General features: G+C 60.7%; 1 protein-coding gene across 1 annotated transcript in view; it reads left to right on the forward strand.

Annotated features, from left to right (window-relative positions):
* LOC104537575 overlaps window positions 1-219 on the forward strand; it is a 4,374-nt gene that overhangs the window by 1,373 nt on the left and 2,782 nt on the right.

Genomic DNA, 219 nt, shown 5'->3' on the forward strand with positions numbered 1-219 from the left:
GCGTCCTACCCATCCCTCGCTCTTTACCCCTCCCCAAAGCCCTTGCAATGCTGATGGTGCCTTGAGTGCTCTCAGGGCTTTCTCTTAGGCCTTGTGCCCCGTACCGAGGTTCCCGGACCTGTTCGCTGAGTGAAAAAGAGAAAACCCTGCTCCAGAGCGTGCGCACGTCACAGGAAACAGCGGCAGCCACAGCCCCGGCACCCCAAAACACCCAGCCCC

The sequence above is a fragment of the Mesitornis unicolor genome, unplaced genomic scaffold, assembly GCF_000695765.1.
Source record: "Mesitornis unicolor isolate BGI_N332 unplaced genomic scaffold, ASM69576v1 scaffold15853, whole genome shotgun sequence".
NCBI classification, from domain to species: domain Eukaryota; kingdom Metazoa; phylum Chordata; class Aves; order Mesitornithiformes; family Mesitornithidae; genus Mesitornis; species Mesitornis unicolor.